Source organism: Hylobates moloch, unplaced genomic scaffold, assembly GCF_009828535.3.
Source record: "Hylobates moloch isolate HMO894 unplaced genomic scaffold, HMol_V3 SCAFFOLD_18, whole genome shotgun sequence".
NCBI classification, from domain to species: domain Eukaryota; kingdom Metazoa; phylum Chordata; class Mammalia; order Primates; family Hylobatidae; genus Hylobates; species Hylobates moloch.
In genome coordinates, this window is record NW_026652293.1 from 58,173,351 (window position 1) to 58,192,431 (window position 19,081).

A 19,081-nucleotide genomic window follows, 5' to 3' on the forward strand; every position below is an offset into this window, starting at 1 on the left:
TGGAATCTAATCTGGAACAGAGACACACAGGGCTAAAGCCCATTGGTGCCACATACAACGGCAATACCTCAGAGAAACAGAGACCACAAACTCCCACTGCTGTCCGTGCTGTCACCATCGTTTCTGTATTTCTGAAACCATTTGTTAGCTTTTCCTTTTTATATAATACTTTGGATAACTCCCTCTTCCTGTTTATGTTAGAGTTTACTTGTGCTGCTCAAACCCAAAAATATCTCAACAGATAGATTTTTAATTTACGTCATGGAGAAAGAAATGCTATTTAAAACTAAAACTATAAAGCAGCTTTTGAGTTTAAAGGGGAGGGTGGTTTCAAGATGATGGTAACATATTTCTAGGCTGTCCCATTCCTCTTGCAGAGGCTGGTGGGAGGGTGAGAAAGGGAAGATGGTGCATCTCAGAGCAGAGCCGTGCAAAGGGAGGTGTGGGGATGGGTTGAGATAAGGGCTCAATTGCTCAGCCTAACAGAGTGGGAAAAGTTGCTGGAAGACAGTAGGCCAAGCCATATGGCAGGAGACTAGAACTTAGGGAGAAAGTGGCCAAAGGAATTTTGAGAGGGAGGATAACATATTTAAAGTTAAGTAGTTTGAATTGTTTCAGTGTCAATCCAACATACATTTCCTTCTGGGGAAAGTCTGTTGCACACAACTTTGTGTATGATCAACTCTGTGTGTGTGTGCCTGTGTCGTGTGTGTCTTGTATGTGTGCACTGAGGAAAAGGGTGCTAGAATCTGTGTCTGGCATGATGTGGTGTGGGGTAGGGATGGAAAATAGAGGAAGGCAAGATGATTCATAAACTAAACCACTTTAGCAGAATGGGTGACTTCATTCCCCTTGGAGAGATTGAGAAGCACACAGTTTGCCTCTACATGGGGTTTCATTTTAATCTCAGAGGGCACAGTACTTTAGCTAACATCTGGTTCACATGATTATATATTCACAATCAATACATGTACACTTTGATGCTCTGGAGAAGAACTTGGAAAACAAGTAGGAAAGAATCTTATTCCTCTAGAGAAGGGGTTGACAAACTACTGGCAATTGATGTAAATAAAGTTTTTCTGCAACATAGCCAGCTCATTCCTTTGCGTCGATTTGCCACAGAGACCTTATGGACCCCAAAGCCTAAAATATTTACTCTCCAGCCCTTTAAGGAAAAGTTTGCCTACTTCTGCTTTAGAGGCCAAATGAGGCCTTACAGGAAGGAATAGGTTAGCCTTGTTCTACAAGTTGGACAACTCAAACAATGTACCGCTGGCTCAAGGTTTAAAGATCCTTCATATTTGGCCTATAAACCTGAGGTGAGGTCCCACTGTTGATTTCAAGAGAAATCAGATAAAATCTAAACCAAGTACAGAAATGCTTTTTACAAATTTTATTTTAACTTTTGTCTATGGATTTCTTAACTCTCTTCTTCCCTTTTCTTCCGTTAAAAGCAGCACGGTAGCGAGTCAAGGTCATGGGTTTGGGATTAAATAGTTACACATATGCAAGCTAGCTTCTCCATGTACTGCTTGTGTGACCTTGAGCAACTTTCCTAATTGAGAGCTATACCCCTGTTTTCTCATCTGTGAAATGGGCAGCATAATGCTCATTTCATAGGGCAGTTGTAAAGACAGTGTTCATCGGGGGTCTAGAATTTTGAAGATTCTCAACTTACATTACTCACACCCATCCCCATCCTATTCCTGGTTCTTTGTTGTACTTTGCGCATGCGATGGAGGGCTTCGTACTCAGCTGGTGTCCTCATGCTCATCTTTTTGCTACTAAACACTCATACTGTCAATTGTTTGGATCTGTGCCAGCAAGAAAATTGGGAGAGGCTGAGGGAATAATGTTTACCTCCATTTGGAATCTTCATGTTATTCTAAGAAGGAATGAGAAATCAGACCTGCCTGGCTCCCTGGGAGTTCTTTAACCTACTAAGCCTGGATTTCCAACTCAGGGCCTCATTGTGAACCTGGAGAGGAGGAGGTCACGGTCAAGAAGGGTTTGGGGCCAGGTCTGTAGAAGCACTAGTGTCCTGGTATCAGAAAAGCCCAGACAGAGCATTTAAGATGATTTAGGACAAACAACTTCCTTCTCAATTTGTGGACCAGGTTTAAGATCCCAGTGACCCAAAATAAATATAGGATTTCTGCTTGAGCAAGGCCGTACCCCAAATTATCCCCCACAGAGGAATTACCAGCCTAATGCTTGGAAAGCACTTCACGGATGAAAGTGAACAAATACCTTAGATACTAATGTGGCTAAAAAGTCTGGCCTCTTGGACTTGACTATGTCATGAAACTTCCATGCCCTCCACCCTGACTCTGTGAGATAGGAAAGGCCTCTGCCACCTCAGGGCTCTTTTTTTGCCAAGCCAGCTCCCAATAGTGTTGAAGTGAAAGGAAATGCAATATCTTGTGTGAAATCCAAGTCTCTTCATTCCTGAATACAAATTAAGACCCCTTTGGCCTAATAAACATCATTGTCATGATTACAGCACTGATAGCTACCACTGGCTGAGCTCATGGTAGGTACGCACCAGGTATTTTACACAGCTATTATTTCCAGACTTCACCCAGCCTGAAAGTTTGGATTTGTTATCCCCATTTTAGAGAGGAAGAAATTGAGGCTCTAAGACATTAAATTCATTAAATTACTTACTTGAGTCAACAGGTAGTCAGATCTGTTTAACCCCAAAGCCACTCTCCCAAGCTTCCTTGCCTAAGCTGTTTTAGCTTTGCTCACAGAGGCCTAGCAATGCCCTAACTGCTCTGACCCTTGTGGCAGGCACAGCTTCCCAGGTTCCTCTGCAGGAGAGTCTGATTCAGGGAATTTGGGGTGTAATAGGTGGTTCTTGTCATCGGGGAGCTCGAAAAACACTGGTAGTCACCACTCCCCTCCTCCCGCAGCTCCAAACGTGACTCATCCTGAGACCAAAGTGTAGACCTGTTTTTGAGACATGAAGCAAACAGGCTTCCCAAGACACCGTCTGATACGGTTTGGCTCTGTCCCCATCCAGATCTCATCTTGAATTATAATCCCCACTTGTCAAGGGAGGGACCCGGTGTGAGGTAGTTGTGGTTTCCCCCATGCTGTTCTCATGAGAGTAAATGAGTTCTCTCAAGATCTGATGGTTTTATAAGTTTTTGACAGTTCCTCCCTCACAGGCTCACACTTTCTCTCTCGCCTGCCACCATGTAAGATGTGTCTGCTTCCCCTTCTGCCCTGATTGTAACTTTCCTGAGGCCTCCCCAGCCATGTGGAACTGTGAGTCAATGAAACCTCTTTTCTTTATAAATTACCCAGTCTCGGGCAGCTCTTTATAGCAGTGTGAGAACAGACTAACACATCATCCCTATAAACTTTGAACATAGGAGATAGAGAAGCCTAAGTGTGATAAGTTTCATTTCCTATGGGCTTGCCTTGATTTCTTGGAAATTTGAGATGTAAGACCTGGACTAATAACACAGGTGAGATAACTCTGCTAACTTAGTTGTTGTGGACTGGCTTTAGCAGATGACAGCTGTGAAAACCAGCCAAAATAAACTGAGCAAAGCCTTCGAATGACTGAGACAAGCAGACTTCTCAGCTGTATGAATATTGTGCACTCTGTGATTCGTTGTAGATTGCTGAGACGATGAAGCTGCAGAGAAGCTGACATTCTGCAGGATGCTATTCCATCAATGGAGAGCACTGAGAGAAAAGATTTAGAAATGCCTTTAAATCCAAACGTATGAGAAGTTTTTTCATGTGGAGGCAATTACAAAGATTAAAACAAAATCACAATGTTTCTCTCCAGGCAGATATAAGCCTTTCACAAATAAAATAAAAAAAAAAAAGAGAGTTTGTAACCAAGGGAAATGTTATCTCATGTTCTGAAGTGGCAAAAACAGAGTTTTTTTCCCCCCAATTCTCCAGAATAAAAATGTTTGGTCCTCCAACCATCCAGATAGTCTTCTCTAGTGGTGTTTGGTGGCTGTAATAATTCTTTCTGAGTTAGAAGATGTATCTGTTAGGATTAGGTTCAAATGTGTGTGATGAAAATAAACAGGTAAGCAAAACTGGCTTAAACAAGATAGTGTAGTTTTCTCTCTCATAAAAGAAGTTTGGAGGGCTAGTCCAGGGCTACTGTGACCATTCATGGCCTCAAAAACCCGGGCTCCCAGGCTCCTTCTATTCAACTATTCTTCCATTAGAATGTGGCTTCTACCCCAAGAAGGCTGCCTAAGATCCAACCATCATGTCCACATTCTAGTCCACAATAATGAGAGAAAGAAAGTGGCAAAGGGCATATGTTACCTATATTTATTTTTATTTTATTTTATTGAGAAAGGGTCTTGCTCTGTCACCCAGTGATATGGTTAGGCTTTGTGTCCCCACCCAAATCTCATCTTTCATTGTAATCCCCACATGTCAAGGGAGAGACCAGGTGGAGGTAATTGAATCATGTGGGCAGTTGTTTCTACCATGCTGTCCTCACGATAGTGAGTTCTCACGAGATCTGATGGTTTTATAAGGGTCTCTTCCTCCTTCACTGAGCACTTCTCCTTCCAGCTGCCTTGTGAAGAAGGTGCCTTGTTTCCTCTTCGCCTTCCACCATGATTGTGCATTTCCTGAGGCCTCCCTAGCCATGCCGAACTGTGAGTCAACTAAACCTCTTTTCTTTATGAATTATCCAGTCTTGGGCAGTTCTTTATAGTAGTATGAAAACAGACTAATACACTCAGGCTAGAGTGCAGTCGTGAGTGGTGTGATTATGGCTTACTGCAACCTCGACCTCTTTGGCTTGAGAAATCCTCCTACCTCAGCCTCCCCAAGTAGCTGGGACTGCAGTCCTGGTTAATTAAAAAAAAAAAAAATTTTTTTTTTTTTTTTTGTAGACATGGCAAGGGGGGTGTGTGGTCTTGCTTTGTTGCCAGGCTGGTCTGGAACTTCTGGCCTCAAGTGATCCTTGCACCTCAGCCTCCCAGAGTGCTGGGATTGAACCACTGCACCCAGCTGTAAAGAATTTTCCTGGAACTTGCCACCCGGCACTTCTGATTTCATCTAATTGGCCAGCACTGAGCCACATGGCAAGGGAAAATGGGAAATTGGTTTTTGGGCACTCATTTGCATAGCTGAAAATTAGGGATGCTATCACTAAGGCACAAGATTAATGGATAGTAGAGTAGGCAAATTGTAGTTTTTGCAACAAAATGTAATGTCCAACCTACAAGGAAACAGGTTTGAGGTGATCATGTTATGGTGAGACTATGAGAGGTATGGGCCAAGCAACTACAGGGACCTGAGGATAAGCCTATTGCTACCTGTTGGTTTCACCTGTATCATATGAGCAAATTACTGATTCAGAAAGGAAAGGCTTACCTATGCACTGCCAGGTGCATTCAGAAAACAGGTGCTACTCTGGTGCACTGACTGGCAACCCCATTGGTCATTATACCACTGGTTCTTCTCACTAGGACACTAGCTGCCAGCCCAGCTGGCCTGAGATCTGGAACTCACACTGCCTCTGCAGCAGACATTGGCCCACCTGTTTTCTCTGGCCCAGAGTGCAAGAATTGGTCACTTAGCTGCCCTCAGTGGAGCTAAGAAGGTAATATGATGAAGGTTAATAAAAACATCCAATGAGCCTTTACTCTATGCCAAGCATCACTCAGCATTTTCTATTTAGTTCTCATAATAATACTGGGGAGAAGACGAACTCACCACACCCATTTTACAGTTGAGAAAACAAAGGCTTAATGAAGCTACTTGCTCCAAATGCATAAGTGATATAGTCAGATTTTAAGCCTTGGGTGCCTCTGACACCAGAGAGAGCCCTTCATCTCTACATTATGCCTTCCAGCATCCTAAGAGGCATCTCAAAAACTCATGAGGCAGGCAACAAACTTCCTGATGCTGTTGACAATTCGATGCAGCCACAGCAGAAGAACTGCATGGCTGTGAGTGTTGTGATAGTGGCAGGCTTCATTCTGCATTGCCATATAGGAGTCCATACAGGGGATTTTTGAGCAAAACTGATGTTGGCTAATTGCTCTAAATAAGCTCTGCCCAATGTAAGCTTGAAAGTGGCAACTTTTGTTTCCCACTTTAGATTTCCACCTCTCTTGCTCTGCTGCTTTTGAGCCGTTGTCAGTGATACTAACAAGCTAGCAGGGGATGTCAAGAAAGGGATAATTTATTCCCCTTCTGCAGCAGTTGAGGACATCACCTCCCTGATGACAGGCACTCCCTTTCTACAGGGAGAAAAAGTAAAATCTGGCCACTCATTAGAAGTGGTCAGCCAGGGTTTCCTGACTAATACTCATTGTGTCGAAAAGGGAAGGGAAGGTTTTATTCCCAGATATGTTTCCAGGCTGTCTGAGAGATGTTGGCTTCTGAGGCCCAAGGGCTGGCTCCTGGGACCACCAGGAGCAGAGACCCAACTGCCCAGTAAGATAGCTGAAGAGGTCTCTAGTCCAGCCAGCCCTGAATTCTTCTCTGAAACCATTGAAAAAGGATTGGCTTGGAAAACAAGAGAGTTTTTGTTTGTTTGCTTCTTTTTTTGTTTGTTTGCTTCTTTTTTTTGTTTGTTTGTTTGATAACAGAATTTGTGTGTTTGGTTTATGTAGCCATTTTCCTCATTGTCTATAGCCAGTCAGTACAACCATCTGATCGAGTGGTGACTCTGTCAGATTCAAACCAATGGGTAGACTTCATCAGAGTAACAACGTTTTGATAAAAATTCTCTTGCCCGGGTCGATTCCTCTGCATGGTTCCTAGTGTTCGTAAGGAAAAAAAAAAGTGCATTAGTTGGCCGGGCACAGTGGCTCACACCTGTAATCCCAGCACTTTGGGAGGCTAAGGCGGGTGGATCACTTGAGGTCAGGAGTTTGAGACCAGCCTGGCCAACACAGTGAAGCCCTATCTCTACTAAAAATACAACAATTAGCTGGGTGTGGTGGCACACACCTGTAATCCCAGCTACTCAGAAGGCTGAAGCAGGAGAATGGCTTGAACCTGGGAGGTGGAGGTTGCAGTGAACAGAGATCGTGCCACTGCCCTCCAGCCTGGGCAACACAGCAAGACTCCGCTTCAAAAAAAAAATGCATTAGCTGCTCAGAAGATAACATTACTCTTTCTGGATCTGAGACTTTAAAGGAATTTATTCTACAGCTCTTTACAAAGTGGCCTCTGTAGAACAGTGAACAAGATATCCAGTGATATAGTATTCTCATGATTAGGTTTGCCAGGTTTAGCAAATAAAGATACAAGACAGCAGTTGAATTTGAATTTCAGATAGGCAATAAATGACATTTTGTTATAAGTATATCCCATGTAATACTTAGGACATAATTGATACCAAAAATTATTTGATGTTTATCTGAAATTCAAATTTAACTGGGGTTTCTGTATTTTATCTAGCAATCTGACTTATGATTTAAAAAACACAGGCTCATGAGGCTGCTTTTATTTTGTTTAACATTTTATTATCCATGCTATGTATGTGCAAAGTTCAGGAAGTCATAGTTCCATATGGCTTGCTGTAAAACCCGGCTTCCTCCGTTATTCCCTTCCTTCATTCCCCACAGTCCAAAACAACCTTTTGGGCTCCCCTAACTGATTTCTTTTTCTTTTTTTTTTTTTTTGTTTCTGGCAATGGAGGCTTAGCTCCATTTCTCTAAATGCCATGCTTGTATTGCAACATCTTGACTTCCTTCTATGGGAGATGAGAATTTAAACTTGTGCCACCCCCTCCTCAAGCTTACTTCCCTTCTCCACAACTTCCCAATATAGTTAGATGGTAATTTTAATCTGTTCAATATGCAGGGTTTACATTATTATGACCACGTATGTCCTATTCATAGCTGAGCCATTTACATTTCCTTTGTGGCATAACTTTTTGGTTTTTTTTTTTTTTTTTTTTTTAAGAGTCAATAATTACCTTGCTTTGCGTAGTTTTAAAGGTACCGATAACTAACTTGGCCCCAAACTCTCTCCTAGTTGTATAAATCTCCTAATATATTCAAAGCACATTAGGTATCCTGTCAATTTTATCTTCTTGAAGAAGTCCTACCCCCTTCTTACCTCCTCCGATTTGAATTGGTTGATCTCTTGTTCAGCTGCATAGCCTCATCCTAGAATTCTTCATTACCAATTGGGATATTCCCTTTGCCTCTTGTACTGGATCACCTATGCCCTGGAGGCAATCAGTGTCTCCTATTTCTTGCATCATTCCCCTATCTTGACATGGAACATTTTCTAATAAGTACTCAGTCAACTACTTGAAGAAAGAGTGCATGAGTTAATGAAAACCATCAATGTGTGACGAGGACTGCAGTCCCTTAAAGGTTGCTATAGGGCCCTTCATCTTGCTTTGAACATGTTGTGGTATCTAAGACATCCTCTAGATCCTACCTTTCTGTTATCATCACCAGTCCCCTCATTCTTGTCTCCCCAGAAGCAAGTATCAAGTTAGCATGTCTTCATTTTCCATATGGAATGTCAGGGCAAACAGTACTAATGAGTTAATTGATAAGAGGACCCCAGAGATGCCTGAATGCTTTGCTGGGTTGGGCACCGCTGAGGGATACCCAGCTTCTCAGTTCTTCCTGAGCCTGAGTGGAATCTCACCTCTTTACTGCCCAAATCTTGACTGACTCCCACTATTTCAAACAAAACAGTCTGAACAAAGAGTCATTAAAATGTCATTAGAAGCAGTGGGCACTAGGTGTTGAAACTGATGAAATTACATTGAGAGTGATGAGTAATGGAGGTAAGAGGACACTTTCTGTGTTTTTTTTTCCTTCTTCACTAGTAATTCACTAGTAATTGATTAAATAAAGGCCTAGCAATTTAATGGCCTCTAATGGTTTGCCTCTCTTCTAATTGAGTGTGGATTGTTGTAAAGGGGATAGATTAGTTTATCTCCAAATCGTAGCTTGACAATGTTTCTGTTTTCTGATTGAAACTCTCAATTTTCATTCATTCACTTTTCCTCCCCCAATAGAATAAACATGATGCTGAATGAGAATCTGAATACTTCCCTCTTTCAATATGCCAGAGATGTGACCCCAACATCACCTGGTCTGACCAGCACTGTTGGCTACATTTGTCTAGCTAATAAAAATAATATGGCTTGGCTCCATGACTTCAGTGAAGATGTTTTATGGTCCATGCTATCCACACAGATCAAAATTTGATTTTTTTTTTAAAGAGTAGAAGGGACTTTCTTACCTGGAATTGACAAATTGGTCATAAAAGACAATAGGAATCCAAACAAATTTTTATTCTGGACTCTCACAGTCAAGCAAGGGCTAGGCCAGCCAGTTTTGTGGATTGAAGAGACAGAGGCAGAGAATTCACATCTGCATTGAGAAGAGGCACAGAGAATTTCCTCTGGAACAGCATAGTTAGAATGAAACATGGAGCCCTGCTGATGCCGGAGATTGTGCAACTTAGAAACCATGTTCAGTGATGAACACTGTGAATTTCCATCTATTTAGGTGAAAATAACTAATATACCTGCTTGTGTGGAATATTGTTCTTGGAGGAAAGTATCTGCATGAAATTTATTTTATTAAAAAAGCACAATCAGGAAAGTTCTAGCTGCCTTTGGTTGTTGATAATAAAGTCCCAAACACAAAGACAATAGCTTTTGGAAAAAGTACTTTTTAGTTCTGTAGCCAGTTAGAAATGTTGAGTCTTTCCCTAAGGCCAACTAGACAAAATGTCATAGATACTATCTGAGGAAATAGGAAGGCAAGTTTTTAAAAGCAAAGGAAGGAAAAAGATAAAGAATGAAACATGGATGACAGCAAATGTTGGATGACAATATTTAGCCATGGTATTATTTTAAATGACAACAAATCCAGTAAAGACCAAGAAATTGAGACTGATGGATATAAGTAGAGATAAGCCCTCAAACCACCAGCAAATCTAGGACTAATCTGCCTGGATGGGCTTTTCCACCCTCTCTGTCTTTGCTCTCACTGTGTCTTTGGTCCGGGGCACCTTTCGTGCCTTGCTCCAGCTGGCAGGATGACACTCATTCTTAGAGGCCCATTTCAAGTGTTCTCTCAACTCTGGAATTTCTGCTTGATTCTTTGTACATCAATTTCTTTGTTAAATTTATGTGATAGGATTCTGAATTCCCTTTCTATGTTACCTTAATTTTCTTTGAGTTTCCTCAAAACAATGATTTTGAATTTTCTGTCTGAAAGGTCACATATCTCTGCTTCTCTGGGATGGGTCCCTGCTATCTTATTTAGTTTGTTTGGTGAGGTCTTGTTTTCCTAGATGGTTTTGATGCTTGTGGATGTTTGTTGGTGTCTGGGCATTGAAGAATTAGGTATTTATTATAGTCTTTGCAGACTATAATAAATATCAGTGCATTTATTATGCACTTTGCAGACTATAATAAATAGGGTTTGTTTGTACCTGTCCTTCTTGGGAAGGCTTTCCAAGTATTCAAAGGGATTTGGGTGTTGTGATCTAAGTTTTTGGTTACTGCAGCCATATCTGCATTAAGGGGAACTCCAAGCCCAGTTACACTATCGTTCTTGCAGACTCAGAGGCACTGCCTTGATGGTCTTGGATAAGATCAGGAAGAAGGCTGGGCACGGTGGCTCACACATGTAATCCCAGCACTTTGGAAGGCCGAAGGGGGCGGATCACCTGAGGTTGGGAGTTCAAGACCAGCCTGGCCAACATGGTAAAACCCCGTCTCTACTAAAAATACAAAAAATTAGCTGGGTGCAGTGGCACGAGCTTGTAATCCTAGCTACTTGTGAGGCCGAGGCAAGATAATTGTTAACCTGGGAGGTGGTGGTTGTGGTGAGCCGAGATCATGCCACTGTACTCTAGCCTGGGCTACAGAGTGAGATTTCATCACACACACACACACACACACACACACACACACACACACACACACACACAAAATAAAAGGAAGAATTATCTGGATTACCAGGCAGAGAATTGTTTTCTTCCCTTACATTTTCCCAAACAAATGGATCTCTCTCTCTTTCTATGCTGAGCTGCCTGGAGTTCGGAAAGAAGGGTGACACAAGCACCTCTCTAGCCACCATCACTGGGACTGCGCTGGATGACTTGACGCCAGTAAAGCGCTGGGTCTTGTCCAAGGCCTGCTGTAACGACTGTCTGGCTACTATCTATGTTTGCTCAAGGCCCTAGGGCTCCTTAAGCAGCAGGTGGTGAAGCCAGCCAAGCTGTGTCCTCCCCTTAATGACTGCAAGTTCCTCCACGCCCTGGGCAGGTCCAGAGATGCTACCCTGGAGCCAGGGCAGGGCATTAGAAAACTTAGGAATCTACCTGGTGCTCTATACCGCTGTAGCTGAGCTGGCAACAAAACCACAAGAAAAAGTTCTTCCCACTCTTCCCTGCCCTTTCCTTAGGCAGAGGAGTCTCCCCATGTCCACCACCGCCACAGGCCCATGGGGAATACTGCAAGAGTACCATCAATGTTCACTTAAGTCTCAAGGGCTCTTTGTCAGCTTGTGGCAAATGCTGCCAGGCCTGGGACTCACCCTTCAGGGCAGTAGACTCCCCTCTGGCCCATGTTAGGCCCAGAGGTGCCATTGGCCAAGGCCTGAAATCGGGGACCCCAAGATCCTGCTCAGTGCACTTCCCCATTGTGGCCAAGTTGGTACCTAAGCTGCAAGACAAAGTCCCCTTTACTGTTCCCTCTGCTTTTCTTAAGCAGAAGGAGTTTCTCCTCTTAGCCACCACAGCTGTGAATATGCTGGGTCACACCTGAAGCCAGCACGTCTGTCTCACCCAAAGCCCATGGCATGTACGACCTGGGTACCACTGCTGATTATTCAGGGCCCAAGTGCTGTTTAATCAGGAGGTGATAAATCCTGTCAGAAATGGGTCCTTCCTTTCAAGGCAGTAGATTCCCTTTGGCCAAGGTTGTGTCAAGAAGTGTTGTCTGGGAGCTGGGGCCTGGAATGGGGGCCTCATGACTCTGCTTGGTGCCCTATCCTACTGTGGCTGAGCTGGTATTCAAGTTGCAAGACAAAGTCCTCTTTACTCTTCCTCTCCTCTCGAGTGGAAGGAGGAGTCTCTTTCAGATCTGCAAGCTGCACTGCCTGGGGTTAGGGGAAGCTGGTACCAGCACTCCCTTAGCCACTCCAGCTGGTGTCTCACTAGGTTTTATGCCCCCCACGTCTACTGTCTTCAAGCCCAGTACAGTACTAGGATTTGCCTAAGAGTTGCAGTCCTTGTCACCTAGACTGCCTTTCAAGTTTGTTTAGAACCTCAGAGCACTTTAGCCCGTGGGAGTGAGGCTTGGCAAAACTCAAATTCTGACTGCCGGGATGGTTGATTCCCCTCTGGCTAGGGCAGAATCCAAATGCTCCCTCCACTGGCATCAGCAGAGTTCTGTCCAGTGTCGGCAGCACTGAGTTCCAATGCAAAGACCCACAGGTGCCATGCTATCCCTTCAACTGCACAGATTCTGTCTGCATGTCATATTGTCACTGCCTAAGGGGTAAGGGAGGGGTGGTGTTGGCCATTCAAGACTGTCTTTCCTACCCTCTTCAGTGCATCTTTCAGTGATATAAAGTTAAAACCAGGTACTGTGATCACTCACCTTATTTTGGGATCTTATGAAGGTACTCTTTTGTGTAGACAGTCATCAAATTTGGTGTTCCTGTGGACAGGACAATTGATGGAGGGTTCTATTCGGACCTCCTGCCCCACCTCCTCTCAAATGGCCTCTCTACTGGAGAATCCTCATAAGGTGACTTGGGAGCTGCTGCAATATCTGTACCCACCTCTAATCTCACTGTGCTGTCACTGTTCATGTGTCTGCTTTCTGCTAGAAGTGTGCTACCTCTGAGATCCATCTTATTCATTTTTATAGCCCTAGCAAATGCTATAATACTTGAAAAACAGTACTTAGTAAATAATTATTGAATGATTTAATAAATGACTTTACTTGTTATTTAATAATAGCTTGCTTTCTAATTACACTTTATAATTTTCAAAGTACATTCACACACACTATCTCATTTGCTTTTTGGACCTACTGTGAAGTAGGCAAGGCAAGTGTTAGTATTAAATAGGGCATAAAACAAATTCAATCACTCCCTCTTAAGCTTTTAGAGAAGAAATGTGATACAGCCCAACTTATATTGGTTATTGTACAATGAGAAAAAACTGGGAACACTATATGCTTGATCAGATTCCCTTTTGTGGGATTATTGAAAAAAAGTCTAGGTCACGTCTATATTCCTTCTAATTATCTTTAATTATGAGCATATGGCCCTGCTTCCCGAGTCACGATCTGTGAAGCCTAGGCACATGCATAGAGATTATAAAACCAGTAGTAATGGTCCAAGAATTAAAAAAAAAAATCGGTATTCTTATCTGGGGTGTGAGCTATGGAGAACACTAAGTTATACTCCCATTTCTTCATTCATCCCTCTGGGCACACGAGAGTTGTGTGGACCACATGTTATGTCCTACTTGACTCCAAAGAAAGCTACTATTACAATGGAGAGATCCTTGGGATCGATGCTGAACTTTATTTTTTATTTACTTATTTTTTGAGATGGAGTCTCACTATGTCGCCCAGGCAGGGTGGAGTGCAACGACACAATCTCGGCTCACTGCAACCTCTGTCTCCTGGGTTCAAGTGATTCTCCTGCCTCAGCCTCCTGAGTAGCTAGAATTACAGGTGCATGCCACCATGCCTGGCTAATTTTTGTATTTTTAGTAGAGACAGGCTGTATTTTGTATTTTTAGGAGAGACACCATATTGGCCAGGCTGGTCTTGAACTCCTGACCTCAAATGATCTGCCCGCCTTGGCCTGCCAAAGTGCTGGGATTAGAGGTGTGAGCCACTGGACCTGGCCCAGTGCTGAACTTTAATATAGCTGTCTTTGCTCTGAGTTGTGAGAAGATGCTATAAAATCAAGATTCCAAAGAGAGAATTGAGAAAAAAGAAAATGGGAATTAAATAAAGTAATGGACTTTTGTGCTTTTTTTGTGCCTATTTTTCATTCCTTCTTCTGACAATAACTCTAATTTTCTTTGAAGAAACACTGTTCACCCCATATAGTTTTGGTGGGGCAGATTTCCTGGTAAGCAGATAGTTGGGGTGGACTAGTTCCAGGGGCAACCATGTGACTTCAGCCTGGCCAATGAGCATCTTCCACCTCCATAGCCAATGAGCGTCTTCCACCTCCATAGCCACGTTGATTGCCTCAGGGTTGTGCACATGATTCAGGTGTCTCCACTGAGATTCAGTTTTGAGGCTTTTTTGGAACTATTCTCCTTCTACTGGAGATGCTTACTAAAAGGAGACTATAAACCCAGACCTGGCCGGGGGTCACTCTGGATAGGTCCTGACTAAGATGAAGCCAACTGAGAGCTGAGAAGAGAGAGATGGGCATAGTCTGAATTACTTTTTTGAGCTCCTGCATGCAGTTATACCTAACTTTGGACTTTTCAGTTATATAAGCTAGTACTTTATAACTGATTTTTTTTTTTTTTTTTTTTTTTTTGCGAGAGTCTCGCTCTGTAGCCCGGGCTGGAGTGCAGTGGTGCGATCTCGGCTCACTGCAAGCTCCACTTCCCGGATTCACGCCATTTTCCTGCCTCAGCCTCCCGAGTAGCTGGGACTACAGACGCCCGCCACTAGGCCTGGCTAATTTTTTGTATTTTTAGTAGAGAGAGGGTTTCACCGTGTTAGCCAGGATGGTCTCGATCTCCTGATCTCGTGATCCACCTGCCTCAGCCTCCCAAAGTGCTGGGATTACAGGCATGAGCCGCCGCGCCTGCTGTATAACTGATTTTTATATTTCTGTTTTGTTTGTGTATTTTTGCTATTCAGAATCCTGACCAAAGTATGCAACTTGCAGTGGTGTTGTGAGAGGGTCACATGAAACAGGAAGTTGTTCATCCCGGGTTTCCTATCTCACAGCATCTAGGTAGAAAATAGGAAAGGAAGGGGGATTAGAATTCTTATGCATCTTAAGAGGATAGTGTGGGTGTATATAAATGCAGAGGCAGAAGCGAGTGATACAGCTAAACAATCACATGGCAATGTTATTGGCTGGTGCTGCAGGTGGGCACAATGCTAAAGAGGTGTATGGGAATGGTTTCTAAAGACACGTGGTTGGCATTGTCAATTAGAAATTAGAGGCAATATAGAATTGCTGTTGCTGTGTCTGTATCCAAGGAGCCTTCTTTTATGATCGAGTTGTAAGAAGTCCCTCTGCAATTTGAACGTTTACTTTGTGCAAATTATATTCATGAGTCACTTTCCTGCATCTGTCACATATGGGAGAGGTAGAGGAGGTGCATTATAACAATAAAACTCTCTTGACCAGGGATTCTTCACCTGGGGTTCATGGCTTATGTTTATGCTTTAGAGGATCTATGAACCCCTTAAAAGTAGGTGTGAAAATTGCACATATGTGCATTTTTCTGAGAGGGCCCAATTCTCCAAAAGGTAGAACAAAAGACAGTTGCTTGGACCTGGGATGAACACCTGACCACATTGGCCAATTAGCCACCGCCTCTTGTGCATTAAGACTTGAGGGTGAGCAACTTCCTGTCAGTTTCTGGGGGGCTAGAACTGAGGAGAGTAGACACGGGCTGTGAGCTGTTGTGATGTGGGAAAGCAGACACGACACTGCCCATCTGTGGGGGAGAAAGGCAGAACGGATGTCACAGAGTGAAGACATAAGGACATGTGGCCCCGGAGACAGATGGTGAGAGCTGCTGTCTGAGTTGAGACAGCTTGCCAGCTCTTGGTTGAGGTGCCATGCGATGCCCTGAAGTCTGACTCTGCCCCTGTTTTGCCATCTGTGAGTTGCCCCTGTGCCTTTCCAGTATCATTTGATTCTTTTTTTTGAGAGGTTGGCGGTGGATTTGGTTATGCCATTTGCAAGTAAAAGAGTTACAGTAAAAAGACATGACAAAATCCTTGCTGGAAGACAAAGGGGAGCAAGTGGGGGCTTTCCTGCACCCTCTCTCATTTAATCTTCCTGCCATTTTACAACTGAGGAAATGGAGTCTCAGAATGGTTAAAAACCTTCTCAAGTTACATAGCCAAGAAGGAGAACATTATAGTGATGTTCTGGTAGACTTTGATGAGTACCATTTTTATTATAACAATAACTTTCTAGTGACTCAGATATTCATATTGCCTCCTTTTGGGCAATGTGAGTGCAAATCAACACTCCTGGAATCTCTGGCTCCTCCCAAGAACTTTTCAACTCATTTCTGTCAAAAATCACTTATCTTTTTTCCTTATTTAAAAATTAATGTTGTCTTTTATCTACTAACTTTAATAACTACTTATTTTATTTGAAAATATATTTATATGTTCGTCATACAAAATTTGAAAAATGGGGGAATAGGAAGAAAAGCCACCATCCCATTATCCCAAATCAATCACTACTAACATTTAGATATATTTCCTTCTAACAGATTTTACTGTGCATAGTTTAGGATATTTTGTATTATATTTTGTCTCTTGTCATTAGGAACATACTGTAATTATAAGTATGCTTTACCAAGTTCCTGAGTGCAATAGAACTTTGAGATTGTAGGAAGCATTGGCTATTACTATTGCTACTATTTTTCCTACTGCTATTGCTACTAGTATTTTTCTTACTACTACTATCTCAATTTGGAAATGTGCCTTATATTTATAAGGCACATTTATTTATTTATTTTTTTTACTTATTTTATGTATTCTTTATTTCCTTATATAAAGATATGGAAATGTTCCTTATATTTATAAAAAGCTTTCTTATATGATCTTAACTCATCTTCATCATTCCGTAAATAAGGTAAATCCTTTTTGTTCCCATTTTGAGAAGAAGAAACTAGTGCTTAAGAGACCAAATGACTTGTTCAAGTCCATGTGTGTTGAGACAGAGCTGGGACTAGACCCAGTCTGCTCACTGGGAGCGTAGTGCTGTTTCCATAGAACCACCCACTGCTTCTTTGTCCCATCCTCTCCTACGGCCATGGGAGGAGCTGCTGAATGCCTAGTGTTTCTCAGAGATGGATCACAAATACAAGATGAGGAGTGTAGTTTCAGATGAAAGGGCCACATAAAGCCTTGGACAGTTGATATAGGTTGGATTTTTATCCTCTCCAAATCTCGTGTTGAAATGTGATCCCCAGTGTTGGAGGTAGTTCTTGGTGGGAGGTGTTTGAGTCATGGGGTCAGACCCTCATGAATGCCTTGGTGCCCTTCCCATGATAATATGTTCGTGCAAGATCCTGTTGTTAGAAAGATCCTGGGACTTCCCCTGCTACTTGCCCCCTCCTTTGCCATGTGACACGCCTGCTGCCTCTTCACCTTCCACCATGAGTAAAAGGTCCTGACCAGAAGTAGATGCTGGTGCATGCTTGTACAGCCTACAGAACCATGAGCCAAATAAACTTTTTTTCTTTATAAATTACCCAACCTCAAGTGTTCCTTTATAGCAACACAAAACAGACTAATACAACACTTCAGACATCATTTTGTATCTTCAGTCTCCTGTCTTAATGGCTCTATGCTAAAAAGCTTGAGGGAAACATAGTATATCACCATGGTTCTAGCCCTCAAGGGATTAGGTGTCATTACCTGTGCTCTTTCTTGTGCCATTTGCTGCCCTTTTATTATTATTAAGCGATATCAAAAATTAAGTGATCTCTAGCTTATCTTGGTGGTTGCCATGGAACTCGACTGTGCATCTCTTTAGGCTGGTAAAACCAATTGAGACAGTAGTTGGGCAAGGGGGAGCTGCCTGCGATTGCCAACATGGGAAAGAGCTCTTCAGCAAGCCCACGAAATGATGCTTTCCAGTGGGAGGGAGTATGGGGCATAGCCACACTGCCTGAGCCTGGCAGCATATTCTAAAGCAGAATCAGGGCCAAACATGTTCAAGGAAATTTCCAAAGAATCTTGAAATAATTTGGGAAATTTATTTTTTTGAGGAGACAGTATAGAAAATAGAAGAACAGATTGGGATTTGAACAAACCAGTGGCTTTCATATGTTTTCTGACATGACTCACAGTAAGAAATACATTGCGACTCTCTATACGTCTGTGTATGTAAATGAAACAAAAGCTTCAGCAAATAATACTTTTATTACATGCTATGTACTCTGATCATTCCATCCCAAACCAATCCATTAAGATAAATGTTAGTTATGACTCACTAAATACATTTAGCACCCATTAATCCAACAATGGGTAGTGACCCACAAATCAAAACATATTGAGATAAACCCTAGTTCAAGTTCTGCTCCTCTATAACTTTTCCATCAGTAAAAGGGAGAAGATGATACCTTCCTCTAGGTGGTTATGTTAATCAAATGCCACCTCACATTGCATTAATACAATAGCTGAGCTCTGCGCTTTGTTTTTTTCACAACGGTATCCCCTGCACTGAGTATAGAGCCTAATGAACAGAACGTGCTCAATACGTGGTAGCTATTTTCATTACAGTCCGGGCTGTTGGAAGCATGCAGGCCACATTAGGGCATCTCCAGTGGGATACAGGGCAGGATACTTGAGATGTATCATTCTGTGGGCCAATATGGGGAGGAGTTGTTACAACAACGGAGGTTGTTTTAATCAACCAGTTAGCTAAATCTGTATCTATCAAGTGTAAGACCTTGGAGTAGGACCAGGCAGGACTCAAAAGAAACCCTGTTTTCTATAGTCCCACTTACTAGGAGTTTACCTGGTTGAAGAAGTGACACAAACACTGGGAGATGAGTAATGGCACCAGACAAGCTAATCAGTACTGTACACAGAGGACACAGGGATAAAGACTGGAGGACAGAGAATGCCAGCATTTTTGAGTTGATGCAATTTTTGTACACAATTGACTGAGAATAAGAAAGCTCCACGGAATATATTAATGATTAGATGAATCTATATGTTATTATTCTCTATAGAATATGTATATATTTTGTACTCAGTCCATAGACAATGGATTTGAGGACTCCTAACAATGCCAGGGAGACATCGAGGTCTTACTGCTAAGAGTAAGGGCTTTGGAATCATTCTGATGTGGGTTTGTCCCAGTTCTAACACTTTCTAGGTCTGTGG